The sequence below is a fragment of the Oncorhynchus nerka genome, linkage group LG24 (assembly GCF_034236695.1).
Source record: "Oncorhynchus nerka isolate Pitt River linkage group LG24, Oner_Uvic_2.0, whole genome shotgun sequence".
NCBI lineage: Eukaryota > Metazoa > Chordata > Actinopteri > Salmoniformes > Salmonidae > Oncorhynchus > Oncorhynchus nerka.
In genome coordinates, this window is record NC_088419.1 from 42,873,499 (window position 1) to 42,887,879 (window position 14,381).

Sequence of the window (14,381 nt, forward strand, 5' to 3'; positions counted from 1 at the left end):
TAAGTACCAGTAGGACATTTTCTCCATTCCTCTGTGCAAATCAAAATGTGTCTAATGAGGCCTCCCGGGTGGCGCAGTGGTCTAGGGCACTGCATCGCAGCTCTAGCTTTGCCACCAGAGACTGGGTTTGCGCCCAGGCTCTGTCGCAGCTGGCCGTGACCGGGAGGTCCGTGGGGCAACGCACAATTGGCCTAGCGTTGTTTGGGTTAGCGAGGGTTTGGCCGGTAGGGATATCCTTGTCTCATCGCGCACTAGCGACTCCTGTGGCAGCCCTGCGCAGTGTGCGCTAACCAAGGGCGCCAGGTGCACGGTGTTTCCTCCGACACATTGGCGTGGCTGGCTTCCGGGTTGGATGCTCGCTGTGTTAAGAAGCAGTGTGGCTTGGTTGGGTTGTGTTTCGGAGGACGCATGATATTGGGGAAAAAATAAAATAAAAATATATAAAATGTGTCTAACATAACATAAACTAACGAATACAACGGCATACAGAAGACAAGATTTAGCTCTTTCTCCCTACACCATTTCTCTCATTCTCCTTCGCTCACTTTTAATTGGATAGATAGAAAGAGCTGGTCACCCCTGCGTTTCCTCCCCCCTCCCCTCTTTTCTCCGCTCATCCCTGATGTGTGTTAATTATATTAGCACCCTGGCTAGCACTTTCACTCTGTTTACTCACAACTCCATTCATATCTATTTAGCGTGCACCTGTTTGGGCCCAGCCAGTGTCACAGCGAGAATAACACACAAACCGCCACATATGCTCCAGCTCGCCCCTACCAGGATGAGCAGGAGAGAAATGGAGATGTAAGAGAGAGGAGGAGAAGTGAAAAAGAAAATAAATGAAGATGTCAGGAAAGGAGAGAGGAAGGGAGGGGGTCCAGGCAGGTTCAACGGAAAATATTTAATAGTGAGGGAGGAAAGGCAGGGAAGGAGGAAGGGAAGAGAGGAGATTGAGGGAGACTGAAATGTTTATGCTTTGTCTTTTTAAATGGGTATTCTATTGTTTGTTTCCCCCCTCAGGTTCTTCTGATTATGGACATGAGAACTCAGGAGGCCTTCATTTTGAAAGTAACTATATGGTGAACTACTAGTCTTACTCTTGTGTGCGTCAGTCCTATGTATCTAAACTGTAGTGGTGTGTGTGTGTGTGTGTGTGTGTGTGTGTGTGTGTGTGAAAGCCACCATGTGCTTTGAGTGTAATGGTGTGCGTGTCCCTGTCAGCTCTCCTGTTCTGTGGCAAGACGTGTGCCAGATGCCAACGAACATCACGGCACAGACACAGACGACACACACACAAACATGGTTTCTCTCTCACATACACACGCACACACCCACACACCTCCGCTGAAGTCGAGAATAGCTCATAAACATGTACTGTATGTGTCTCGCTGAATACAGACAGGGAGTCAGGATGGCAGGAAAATGCAATGCAATGTTTCTACTTCATCGATGTCCTTTCAACTTTTGTCCCTCATCCCTACAACATCACTCATCTCCTCTCTAACTTTTCCCCTCAACCCTGGCCTTTTCCCTCCCTGCCTCCTAACCAGAGTCTGAGGAAGAGCAGTGAGTGTGGGAGGACCAAGCGTACCATCATTCCTCACTCCGTGCCCCCAAATGGGCATTGAGGAAGTTCATCTTCTCAGAGGACACGGTTTCTGCTGCTGCAGTATGCTGAGGGTGCACTACACACTCCTTCCTTTTGTCTCTGTCACTCACTTCATATTTCCTATGTATTCTCTCTCTCCTTGTCTCCTCTCCTTTTCTATGTATACCCACTCACACCTACCCTACAATCTCTCCCTCCCTCCATGTCGCTCCCTCCCATTTCCTCCCTGCCCTTGTTGTAAACAGATGTTTGATAGAGATTGGTTTATGTCACAGGTCATTATTCTGAATACCCGGTGGCGCAGCGCTTCATTAGCTGTGCTAACACCTGGGCCTCCTTATTTTCCACTCAAAGGGTATGTGTGTGTGTGTGTGTGTGTATGTGTGTGTGTGTGCGTGCATGTGTGCGTGCGTGAAAGAGAGAGAAAGGACTAATAGCAGTTACTCACATGAGAAGATTCTCCCCATAATTGTATTACTTGCGAAAGATGCAATGACAAGGGTGCAGGAGGCTGGGGTGGACAGGGGTGAAATGCCCACCTCCCCCCAGAGGTGTAATACAAGCGCAAGACTTCTAGATTCGTTGAGGGACTTTTATTTAGAAAAGGCCTCCTCTGCTGGAACGGGAGTCACTTCCCCTGCCCCCACTGACTGTTTCTTCTCATTCTAGGTTGTTTCAAGCAGTGAGTGAGAGAAATTGCACTGTGCAGCACCACCATCATTACCCACCGCACAGAGGAATGTGCTATAATTGTTATTCTTGTTGAGAGTGCTGATAAGAAGACAGAACAGTGCTTTATTATGGACAGACTTCTCCCCATCTTAATTACTGTTGTATCAATATGTTTTGACCATGACAGATTACAACCCAGGGTTACTCCAAGCAGTTTAGTCACCTCAACTTGCTAAATTGAGGGTTTATTGAATGATTTGTCCCAAATGCAATGCTTTTAGTTTCTGAAATATTTAGGACTAACTTATTCCTTTACCACCCACTCTGAAACTAACTGTAGCTTTTTGTTAAGTGTTGCAGTCATTTCAGTCATCCGTATACATAGACACACTGGCTTTACTTAATGGCAGTGGCATGTCATTAGTAAAGATTGAAAAAAGTAAGGGGCTGGACAGCTGCCCCAAGGAATTCCTGATTCTACCAGGATTATGTTAGACAGGCTTCCATTAAAGAACACCCTCTGTGTTCTGTTGGGGGGGTCCCGGCGTACTCCGTTCGATCCATCCTGGATTCGAGACGTCGGGCGAGGGGCCTTCAGTACCTCGTGGACTGGGAGCAGTACGGCCCGGAGGAGAGATGCTGGGTTCCAGAGGAGGACATGTTGGACCCTTCTATACTGCGGGATTTCCACCGTCTCCGCCCTGCACCTCGCCATCCGGGTCGTCCCCGAGGCCGGTGTTGGCGCGCTGCTGGAGCCGCGCATCAAAGGGGATGTACTGTCACGACATCTACCGAAGTCGATGCCTCTCCTTGATCGGGTGGTGCTCGGCGGTCGACGTCACCAGTCTTCTAGCCATCATTGATCCATTTCCATTGGTTTTGTCTTGTCTTCCTGCACACCTGGCTTCAATCCCATTCATTACCTGTTGTGTATTTAACCCTCTGTTTCCCATCATGTCTTTGTCAGAGATTGTTTCTTGTTTCAGTTTCATGTTGTTTGTATTTGGTGGGCGACCGGTCCTCGTAACCAATTTGTTTCATTTGTATTTATGGTTTTGGAGTTATGTTTTGTTTTATTAAATTACTCCATTTACCAAGTTTATTCTCCTGCGCCTGACTTCCCTGCCACCTATACACACGTTTGTGACAGGCGCGCACACTCAGAAGCAAAGCCATTTACATAGCGTTTGCATTTGAATGAAACCAGTTCATTTAGTAAATCTGGCCTGCTGTAATTTTTTTCTCAATTCCATTCTCCGGCCGTTGTATTGGGCAGTTCAACAGTGAGGAATGTCAAAAACTTTGTGCTAGCCAGGAGCAAGAGTACAGGACATCAATAAGCTGCTCCCAAACATTTTAAACCAGCATCAGGAAATTGAATATGTCATAGTTCATGTGGTATTCAATAACATTATGAAGGGCAGCTCAGAACAGCTGAAAATCGATTTTAAAGAACTGATTGGGTCACTACTTGACACCAAATCAAATGTATTTATATAGCCCTTCTTATATCAGCTGATATCTCAAAGTGCTGTACAGAAACCCAGCCTAAAACCCCAAACAGAAAGCAATGCAGGTGTAGAAGCACGGGGGCTAGGAAAAACTCCCTAGAAAGACCAAAACCTAGGAAGAAACCTAGAGAGGAACCAGGCTATGAGGGGTGGCCAGTCCTCTTCTGCTGTGCCGGGTGGAGATTATAACAGAACATGGCCAAGATGTTCAAATGTTCTTAAATGACCAGCATGGTCAAATAATAATAATCACAGTAGTTGTCGAGGGTGCAGCAAGTCAGCACCTCAGGAGTAAATGTCAGTTGGCTTTTCATAGCCGATCATTAAGAGTATCTACTGCTCCTGCTGTCTCTAAAGAGTTGAAAACAGCAGGTCTGGGACAGGTAGCACGTCCGGTGAACAGGTCAGGGTTCCGTAGCAGCAGGCAGAACAGTTGAAACTGGAGCAGCAGCACGGCCAGGTGGACTGAGGACAGCAAGGAGTCATTATGCCAGGTAGTCCTGAGGCATGGTCCTAGGGCTCAGGTCCTCCAAGAGAGAGAAAGAAAGAGAGAAAGAGAGATTTAGAGAGAGCATACTTAAATTCACACAGGACACCGGATAAGACAGGAGAAGTAGTCCAGATATAACAAACTGACCCTAGCCCCCCGACACATAAACTACTGCAGCATAAATACTGGAGTCTGAGACAGGAGGGGCCAGGAGACACTGTGGCCCCATCCGATGATACAGGGCCAAACAGGAAGGATATAACCCCACCCACTTTGCCAAAGCACAGCCCCCACACCACTAGAGGGATATCTTCAACCAGCAACTTACCATCGTTCAAAGCTTAGACTCCATGGTAGTTCTACTAGATGTGTTCAAAGAGATAGGACATACCACTCATTTACATTTACATTTAAGTCATTTAGCAGACGCATACTTCCGTCTCTCAGTTCGAACCGATACCAATAGTTTGGGAATTCCCTCTTTGTTTTACACCAACCCAGGCTAGAAAATATTTCCCACCTTTTCCGTTTCCAGTCCCATTATCTCTCTGCACCTCATTACAGCCACTTGTCTAATTAGCTGAGTGGCTGTTTGTCTCCCTGTGTCTCTGTGTGTAATTATTGTTCTAAATGGCCATCACCAGCCCAGGCTAGTGTAGTGCATCAGTCTGGCTAGCCCAGGCTCAGGCTAATAGCCCCTGCTAGCTAATGACACCATTAGTCCTAACGATAGCACTAGCCGTTAGCAGCTAAACAGGAGTAATCACTGGGGCCGTGCACTGCTGGAAAACCTCTGTTAAAAGGGAAGAGAGGGAGAAGTAAGGAAAATAGGGGTGTTCTAGAGGTGAGCTGAGTGGAGAGAGAGAGAGAGAGAGAGAGAGAGAGAGAGAGAGAGAGAGAGGGTCAGCGCATTAGCAACCCTTTGACTTGGCAGTGTGACACCAATATTGAATTGGTCGCTAAGGTGCCAGTGAAATGTTTTTTTTTTGCTGGTCATGTTTGTTTTTGGTTCATAATTTGTTTATCAAGATTTATTGAAACAGCAAAGGGTATGCAACAATGGGTATGTATGTAACGGATGTGAAATAGCTAGCTAGTTAGCGGTGGTGCGCGCTAAATAGCGTTTCAATCGGTGACGTCACTTGCTCTGAGACCTTGAAGTAGTGGTTCCCCGCGGCTTTTGTGGAGCGACGACTAACGATGCTTCTGTGGGTGACTGTTGTTGATGTGTGCAGAGGGTCCCTGGTTCGCGCCCGGGTATGGACGAGGGGACGGTCTAAAGTTATACTGTTACATGTAGACCAGGTATTGAAAAAGTTTGGTCCGAAGTCTTGGTTGAATCTTTGCGAGGTGCAATTCAATCATTAATTCAAATCAATCATCAATTTCTATGAACATTTCTTAAGGCTTTCCCAAAAGCCTTCCCAATTATATGTTGACTGCAAAGTAGGCCTACCTGACAAAATTATATGATGATGATTTGTATCAATTGCGGGACATTTGTTTTCCAAACTCTGCCATCACATATAGCTTGGTCTCTTGCTAGGTGAAATTAAATTAAAGGATAACTGCACCCTCCAAATGTTTTTTATTTTATTGTTCCCAGGCCTCAAATGTGGTCTCCTGGCATGGTTTCATTAAGCATGGTTGTTTTTCTACAAAAAGTGTGATTTTTTTGAGAGTGAAAACCTGAAATACGAGGAAAACGAGGAAATTGGAAAGAATGTATTTGTGAAAACTGAATTTACCCAAAGATATACAGATTTTACAGGGCCTTACAACTGTAGCTTGACTGTTCGAAACAAAAACACCCTTTTTGAGATGGATTGTTTTGTTTTATTTTATCCCTCCAATGTAAATATGATATTGTCAAGTTAAAATGTAGTTATTTGTGTGTAGAGGGTAGGTCATTATTGGATATAGGTTTTCCTAGACCAGTATTCTTTTCCTTCGGGCCAGTAGCTTTCAGTTGGCACTGGCCTGATGTGCCACTGGCAAATTAATCTGAATGTCAAGGTTTGCAAGGGCATGCTAATTTAAAATATATTTAGTTATTATTAGCCTGTTAAAAGGCAATCTACACACACTAAGAGATGTAGTTTTGCTATGAGTGCCTTGAGAGTTGTATTTCATTGATGTCTTTTAACATGAACAAGATTTGAATCCACGCTTATCGCAGAATTAAACTTAGTAACAGATGAACAGAAGACCAACATTTCTTTGTGACTATTGATGAAAGATGACTACTGTCATCCATTGTTTTTACATATTTTGAAAGGCTTAAAATGACAGAAGAAAATGTACATTTGTGGACAAGCTGGATGTAGTTCCCATAGTGTCCTTTGGAGGGCGTTGTTGCGCTAGCATGCATTACGCTGGTGTGACTGACCTCTCCTGTGGCCTGGCATATTGCTTAAAGGCTGACTAAACACACTGCTGTTATGCGCAAGACTCCACCGGACCACCTTGCAACTTAATGCCTTTAGGTGGTTGTGGGTGTCTGTGTGCATGTTTATTTGCGACACTGCACACAATACTGTACTCGAACACCAGACGACAGGGGGCACATAGTTAACATATGCGTCGCCCGAGAAACAAAAATGACAGATGTATATACTTTTAAGTGTGTGTGTGTGTTACTTGTCTCCCTCTATCCCACCCCAATCCCCCCCCCCCAATCCTTGTGTCCAAACACAATGTATGACAGTGCAATAAGTCTAAAAGCAAAGCACCATCTCTCTCCACACATAATATTCAAAATGCACAGTAGCCTAAGCCCCAGGAAGGCCATAGCAGCAGAAGCACCATCCATGTATTAAAGCCCTCTAATGGAGATGGGAACACAGAGGTCAGAGGTCAGCAGAGGTCAGAGGTCAACAGTTGAGTTGTTGCACTAAAGACAGGTGAGGGAGGGATAAGCAGGCAGAGGTTGGGGACTTTGTAGGTCAGATCGAACCATTCTTCATTCCAGATGGAATTGAGTGTTGGCTGTACTTCTTTTAATTTGGGAAATATGAAGATATGGTATTGTTTTGATGGGGTGAATAGATGTAACTCCAGATATAGGACTAATTGTCAAAGCATGTCTAATCTACGTGTCTTTCTGGTTAGTTTGGTACTGTTTGTGCACTGTTCATTGGGCAGCATGTGATAGGTGTAGTAGCCATGAGGTTCCAGCAGGGGGATTCATGCTCTGTCTGTGAGTCTGTCGGTGTGTCTGTGAGTCTCTTGCCTGTGAGTCTCTTGCCTGTGAGTCTCTTTCAGTCTCTGTGTGTCTGTGAGTCTCTGCCTGTGAGTCTCTGCCTGTGAGTCTCTTTCAGTCTCTGTCTGTCAGTCTGTCTGTGAGTCCGTTTGTGGGATATGCCTGTGGGAGTCTGAACTCCCTATAACTGGTCTCTCTCTCTGACTCTCTTCAACTTCTCTCTCTCTTTAGTACCTTCTTTCTCTTCATCTCACTTTCACTCACTCCGTCTTACTCTTTTTTCATTCTCTGTTTCAATCTCACTCACTCCCTTTCATTCTATCTACCTCACTGTCATTCTGTCTGATTATAATATGTGCATTGTCACAATTTGTATCGCCTGATTCACTTAAAGATATGCCTTAGATTCCTGTTTTTTGGCTGTCTTAAGCTTCTCCATTTATATTCAGAGCTAAAGTTCTCAAAACCCAACGTCAACTGTGCCAATCAGAATAGGTAGAAGTTTCTACCTGAAGCGTGAGAATCTCCAGACTCTCCAGACCTCATCTCCTCACTTCCCACTTCCTCCTGAATCATTTCCCCCTTGAAAAATGGCTCTCGGTTGCTTTTGGGGAAGTGGAGAAGAGACAGGAGAACAGAGAAGGTTCCTCCTGGCACTAAGAGAGGAGAAGAGAGAATACTTTTCTTAAACAACTGACCAAGGGAGAGGGAACTCCTATAGCTCTTTTAGTTAGCTATAGAGAAAAGGGAAGCTATGCTGTGTTCTGAGTCTGACGTTAGACATCACACCTGGGCTGAGAATACTGTGTGGCTCCTCTGTTCCCTACCTGGCTTTGCATTCCCTTGCTCTCGCTGATTTTTGTAAAGATCAGCCAAGGTTCTCGTTCCTAGATGGAATGAGAAATAAATGGAGGAAAGGAGAGAAACAGTTTAGTATGTAGAAACATTTAGAATTGACTCACATGTGTATTATCGTCATGTAAAACGGAGGCTTACTGTATGAGTGGGTTTAGTTAGTCACCCATGTCCTGTGCTGTGCATTCCCCCCTCTTTCTCGCTCTCTTTTCCCTTTTCTCTCTCTCTTCCGGACTTGCTCTGACAGAGCGGTAAGTGTAGCCAGCTCCGCTGTCTTTTCCCTGCAGCTCCTCAGACATTAATCCATTGTGATGACAATCGACCTTGCTGTGAGACATGTGTGTGTGTGTCCAGTATCCCCCCCCCCAAAGCTCATAACCACACAGGTATCACTAGTCTATTCAATGACAATCTCTTCTCCTTGGCTGTCAAAACAGTGGTCATCTGGAGCCCTAAAGACTTGTTTCTCAGTTGGGTGTGTGTGTGTGTGTGTGTGTGTGTGTGTGTGTGTGTGTGTGTGTGTGTGTGTGTGTGTGTGTGTGTGTGTGTGTGTGTGTGTGTGTGTGTGTGTGTGTGTGTGTGTGAGCTCACAGGCTGGATGCTCCTAAGGGGCGGCCAGAGGGGAGGAGTATCATACTCCTGCCTGGGGCTCTCTAACCTTGGCTGGAAGAGAGCTGCACAGCTCCCTGGAGCCTACTGAAGGAGCCAGGGCTTTGTCTCTCCTCCCGCATCCGAGGAGTCTGGTCACTGGGTAAATGCTCTCTGACCCCTAGGCCCCGGCCCAAGGGCTACCAGGCACCCTTTGGAGGGAGGAGCAGAGAGAGACACAAGGGGCCATCTGGTGCCCAGTGGAACACATATCACACACGCACCAGTGGCCCCCAGCTGACCTGCCTGTCACTCTGGCTGTGTGTCTCTGCTTCCCTAACCTCCTCTGTGGGAGAGAATGCCAGGGGCCTGGAGGGGCCAGGGAGGGAGGGATGGAAAGAAAGAAGAATGGATGGAGGGAGAAAGGGAGGTGGAGTTATGGGAAGGATGCACGACCCACACCACGTTCACCTTGACTGGGTCTTCCAGTATAGGGACCTGGGTGCTCGTCTAAAGGGGTAGAAAAGAAAGACAACGGAAAGAGAGAGCAGGTGAGAGTGTGGTGTGTGTGTGTGTGTGTGTGTGTGTGTGTGTGTGTGTGTGTGTGTGTGTGTGTGTGTGTGTGTGTGTGTGTGTGTGTGTGTGTGTGTGTGTGTGTGTGTGTGTGTGTGTGTGTGTGTGTGTGTGTGTGTGTGTGTGTGGACAAACAGACAGGCAGTATAAAAAATAAACACTTATGAAGCCATTAGCTAAAAGTACATTCATTGGTAGCCACAGTTCTTAAAATGTGGCAGGGCTAAACTATTTAAAGGATAGTCCCTAGGCCTTCCTTAATTGTCCTGTTACCCAGTTGGATGGCCTCAAGCACAAACGAGGATACTCAGGGAAGGACGGCTCATAATAATGGCTGGAACGGAGATCAATGGAATGGCGTCAAACACATGGAAACCATGTGGTTGGTATATTTTATACCATTCCACTTATTCCACTCCAGCCAATACCACGAGCCCGTTCAACCAAGTTAAGGTGTCACCAACCTCCTGTGCACTGTGCCTATTGGTGGGGCACTTAAGACAGTGCAGGCATCATCCAAGGGGAAGCAGTTGGAACTGCAGGTTAAGGACATGGGTGCTGCAACCCAGGATGTCATAGACCTTCCTCCTGGCCTGCTGCTCAAAGAATGAGGCCAGACTTCCGAGAGGTACCCTGGTGATCTTAGCACAGGTGTTCACAATGGCTTGGAGGCAGTTCCTGTTCTTAGCAGAGGGATGTGAACCAGCATACTAAGGAGAAACAGAGAACGCTCTCGATGAAAGAACTATAAAAAATTTGCCATATTGATTTGTGTACACTGAATGAGTTCAGTTTCCTGAGGAAGTAATGTCTGGTATGTTTTTTTTGATGATGGCGTCTGTGTTTTGCTCATACTTCAGGGTGTTATTAAAGATGGTACTAGTAAAAAAGAGCTACCCCCCTACTTTTTTCCATTTCCACCTGAAGACATACCCAAATCTAACTGCCTGTAGCTCTGGCCCAGAAGCAAGAATATGCATATTCTTGGTTCCATTTGAAAGAAAACACTCTGAAGTTTGGGTAAATGTGAATTGAATGTAGGAGAATATAACACAATAGATCTGGTTTAGATAATACAATGGAAAAAAACATACGTTTTTTATTTTTATTGGTGTATCATCATCTTTAAAAAAAACATTCAGATAGGATGATGGGGACAATTTCAGTGAAAAATATAAGAGGGCAACAGTACTTGTGCAAAGTTTCAGAATGATAACTTCCAAAATGAGTGTGCTACATGACATTTATCATGAAGTCACCCAGGTGTCCCACACAAATAGCCCAAATGTACCCAAGTGGCCAAATTGGTGAAGGTATACATTTTGAAACAAATAACTATATACAAAATGCCAAAATTGTATTCTAACACCCCCCCCCAAAAAAAGGAGAAAAAAATATTGACAAAAAATATGAAGGAAAAAATATATACATTTACAAAATAACATGGGTAACTATTTACACACTCTCAATATTTGAAAGACCCTCAGTCCTCTATCAAATCAAATGTATTTATATAGCCCTTCTGTAACGGTTTCCTTGAGTTGAAGGAGAGGCGGACCAAAATGCAGCGTGGTTATTATTTATGGTTCTTTAATAAATAAACTATACATGAATAGACTAACAAAACTAAGAAATGTGAAAACCCAAAACAGCCCTATCTGGTGCAAACACAGAGACAGGAACAATCACCCACAAAACTCAACACCAAACAGGCTACCTAAATATGGTTCCCAATCAGAGACAATGACTAACACCTGCCTCTGATTGAGAACCATATCAGGCCAAACATAGAAATAGACAAACTAGACAAGTAACATAGAATGCCCACTCAGATCACACCCTGACCAAACAAAACATAGAAACATACAAAGCAAACTATGGTCAGGGTGTGACACCTTCGTACATCAGCTAATATCTCAAAGTGCTGTACAGAAACCCAGCCTAAAACCCCAAACATCAAGCAATGCAGGTGTAGAAGCACGGTGGCTAGGAAAAACTCCCTAGAAAGGCCAAAACCTAGAAAGAAACCTAGAGAGGAACCAGGCTATGAGGGGTGGCCAGTCCTCTTCTGGCTGTGCCGGGTGGAGATTATAACAGAACATGGCCGAGATTTTCAAACGTTCATAGATGTGTCAAATAATAATAATAATCACAGTAGTTGTAGAGGATGCAACAGGACAGCACCTCAAGAGTAAATATGAACAGTTTAGGGTTCCATAGCCGCAGGCAGAACAGTTAAAACTGGAACAGCAGCAAGGCCAGGTGGACTGGGGACAGCAAGGAGTCATCATGCCAGGTAGTCCTGACGCATGGTCCTAGGGCTCAGGTCCTCCGAGAGAGAAAGAGAGAATTAGAGAGAGCATACTTAAATCCACACAGGACACCGGATAAGACAGAAGAAGTACTCCAGATATAACAAACTGACCCTAGCCCCCCAACACATAAACTACTGCAGCATAAATACTGGAGGCTGAGACAGGAGGGGTCAGGAGACACTGTGGCCCCATCCAATGAGAACCCCGGACAGGGCCAAACAGGAAGGATATAACCTCACCCACTTTGCCAAAGCTCTACACAATATTGTGCTGCTGATGCCAGGTGCCATAGCAGTCTCTTTCTGCTGTTAAGCAGAGGGTCACCAAGCATGTGGCGCAGGTGATGGGGGACTTAATTTTGCAAAGGACACAGCGACGCCTCCATGCTGTGCCCTTTTGGCCCTGAGGCACATCCATGCCTGCAGAAATTAATTTGGGCAGATGAACACCACTTGTGGCAGGAGCTGGATGACCAGCTTCAGTGGGGGATGGACACCTTGGCACTGGGGGCTCCCATTCGGAGTCAGTGTCACTGTGAAAGAAAATGTTCAGTTAGAATAGTTTCACATATGAGCCCTGTATCAACAGGTATAATAAACAGATATATACTGTATATAGAGTACAGGGAACATAAGGTTGAATATATTATTATAGACCTGCTAGATCTACTGTCTCTTTTATTTTATGACATTTCAGCTAGATCTACTGTCTTTATCAGATATTATTACATATTACATATTATTGTCTTTATTTTATTTATTTATCTTTATTAGCTCTGGCCCCCCAATGGTGGAACAAACTCCCTCACGACGCCAGGACAGCGGAGTCAATCACCACCTTCCGGAGACACCTGAAACCCCACCTCTTTCAGGAATACCTAGGATAGGATAAAGTAATCCTTCTCACCCCCCCCCTTGAAAGATTTAGATGCACTATTGTAAAGTGGCTGTTCCACTGGATGTCTTAAGGTGAACGCACCAATTTGTAAGTCGCTCTGGATAAGAGCGTCTGCTAAATGACTTAAATGTAAATGTAAATGTTTATTATATTACAACAGACCAGCTGTATCTACTGTCTCCATTTCACTTTGGCCATTGTTGTGGGCCTGCCCTCCCCTCAACAGCCTCAAATAGGCTATTTCATGTGGGTTGGGTTGGGATGGCAGACACATGCATCTCACATTTCATTACATTACATTTTTATATATTGCTTCTAAAATAAAAAAAAATCACAAATAATATATTATATTATTAATTTCAAACAAGGGCATTAGCATGAGAAGAACTTACCAGTCCAAAACAATGTCCTCTCCGTTCAAAAAATATTCCTCCACTTGGGAATCGCTAACTGAATCGTCCTACAACAATCTCTGTCTCACTTTCCCGATCAATTTATTCTAAAATTGTGTGTACATCTGTATATATAGACTTATAATATTGCTTTCCCTGACTTAGTCGCAATACTGATTGATATACAAACAGCTGAATCTGCGCGTTTACCAAAACAACGCTATGCGTAAAATGCTTTGCTCCTTCCGGTATGAAACTTCAAAAGCGAATGACTCTCTTTACACCGGAGTGTACTACATGGGTTGGTCTTCCAACACATAACCATTGCATATTGCCGTTTAGCTCAGCTCATTGGCTATCTACCCAGCTAGATTCCAAGACGATCAGTGGTCATTGGGTTAAAATACAGTCAATCAACGAAACAGTGGTCATATCATTGGTGCACAGTGATGTCATTACTTGTTGTCTTCAAATCGGTTTCTTTCAGTCAATACGTCCCGCGAAATGGCCCATCATGTTTGGTTGTGTTACAAACAAACCAGTTGATTGCAATGAAACCAAACATGACTGGAAAAGTCACGTTTTGTGTGGGTATTTACCTCGAATGTGTCGTCAAAAATGGAATGAGACGGAATTCACGACACAAGCGGTTCACAAAATGTTTCGTGTTAGGCTATAAAAATGGATTTTATCAAACAAAAGATAATTCATTGTGTAAAAATGAGTATTGAGATTGCAAACAGACAAAGGTCGTCAAAGGTAAACAATTTATTTTAATGCAGTTTGTGATTTTGTTACGCCTGTGCTGGTTGAAATAGTTGTTTTTTATGGGGCTCTATCCTCAGATAATCGCATCGTATTCTTTCGCAGTAAATCTGACAACACAGTTGGATTAGCAAGATTCTAGGCTTTCGATACATGTGAGACACTTGTATTTTCATGAATGTTTATTATGACTATATATGTAGCGATCACCGTATGTTGTGGAATTTCAGCCCACTACCGGGTTCCATGTGCAGAGAGGTTAACTGAACAACCTAAAACACATATCTATGTTTAGCTTTCTTCATGAACCAGAAAATAAATAGTTATTTCTGGTTATTTATCAAAACTTTATCAAAACTCATTGGCTAACTCATTGATGCTACTTTGTAGTATACCCCTCAGCGATTTGCCTGCTGGACTGGACACCTGCAAGACTGAGCAACATTTGTCTTTTCAAAATGGTACTGTATGTGTCTTTTGAAAGTAGTTTCAACCTCTCTAGGCTAGGGGGC